The sequence below is a fragment of the Zea mays genome, chromosome 5 (assembly GCF_902167145.1).
Source record: "Zea mays cultivar B73 chromosome 5, Zm-B73-REFERENCE-NAM-5.0, whole genome shotgun sequence".
In the NCBI taxonomy this organism is placed as follows: domain Eukaryota; kingdom Viridiplantae; phylum Streptophyta; class Magnoliopsida; order Poales; family Poaceae; genus Zea; species Zea mays.
Window position 1 is genome coordinate 123732808 of NC_050100.1, and position 1653 is coordinate 123734460.

Here is a 1653-nt window from a genome sequence, read left to right on the forward strand (position 1 = left end):
CTAAGTTCCCGGAACTCCGTGAAGGCAAGTTGTATTCAAGACATAACTAATAAGTTTATGTTATCTTTGCATCCTCATGAGCATCCCATGGCATCCATTCTTATACTTATGTATGGTTATGAGTAGAACGTGAAGAAGAGGTAGAAGTCCCCGAAGAGCAAGTGCAACCACCTTTGGACACTCAGGCCAGGAATAGTTTCTGCTTCGACATTAGTGGATCCGAGCCTGAATCACCTGTTAACGAAGGCAAGCCCCGGTGCATTTGCCACCTCCCTTGATGTTTTAAAATCTTTCTCACTTGCTTGCTGCATTAAGTTATAGGAGTTGATTGTTAAACAATTCCTGCATTACCTTCCTTGATCTTGATTACCCCCCCCCTTGAAATCCTGTTTTTACAAAAGGTTTTACTTTGCTTAGCTTTGCTTTAGAAAAACAAAAGGTTTTGTTTTTACCAAATATGATGTGGCAAAAGTGGGTGGGATGTTTTCAAAAATAAAACTTGATGGTGGATCCATCATGGCCATGATGGGTCCAACATCGGAAAAGATGTACCTCTGCCAGGTACCAAGTTTTGGGGTAAATGATTAAGCTGAGACCGGGCGGGTGACTTGCACGAGAAGAGAGAGTCTCGGTGTAGTGTCTCCGTCTGAGTCAATTAAGGACCGTCTCGATGTAGGCCTGCTGACCGAGGACCCTTTAACTGGTCACATGCCTCGTCATGGGTAAGCCTTGCCTCGGGCAGACTAAGGCCGGAATAAGATACCACGAAATGGGAGTGGAGCGGTGGCGAGAGTAGCGTGTACCCTCCGTGGCAAGAGGCTGGACGGTGGTGTATCTGTGCTCTCAGTTTGCGTGAACCTGATCCGGTCTTAAGAACCCCGGTGGCGGGTTGACATATGCAAGGGTTAAGTGCTACATATGTCGTGTGATCGGAGATCCTCAGCTGAGTATAATCGATTCGGATCGCCGTACCTCCGCGGTTATGGAGACTTGGCCACTGACTTACACGTAGCATTCCACTAAAGATGATGGGTTTTTGTTAAGAAATTGGCTAGTGCAGGACAAGTGATTGAACTAGGGTAGAAAGAACTCTAGTGGTAGGTAATTTTACTTAACTTGACAAATAAAATTGGATTTTAAGGATCCACTTTAGTTAGCATTTCTGCAAAACAGAGTCTTTGAATATTGAAAAGCCTTACCTTGACTCCCACATAACCAGCATACCCTTGAGAGTCTTTTCTTTAGTCGGGTAAGACTTGCTGAGTATTCCATACTCAGGGTTTATCCCTTCGTTGTTTTTAGGTGAGGAAGTAGCAGACTTTTGCTACTTCTGTGCCAAGGTGGTTCCGAAAGAAGAAAATCAAGACTGAAGTGCGGGAGGACTCGGTCCTCCGTTTAGGATCTTTTGCTTTTAGCTTATCGGGAGGAGTCTTGTGCCTCCCCTGGTTTGTATAATATTACTCCTATGCACTCACTTTTAGGCTGGTCTGTAATAATATAACTCAAGCTTACTTTTGAAATAAATGTAAGATTATGTAATTCGCTTCCGCATTTCTTTATCTCCGATGTCCTGTAATGTCTACAAGATGGGTGAGACGTTCCTGGTGAGGTAAGGAAAGATACCGAACTTGTCAAGTAGTTCAGGGGCACCTA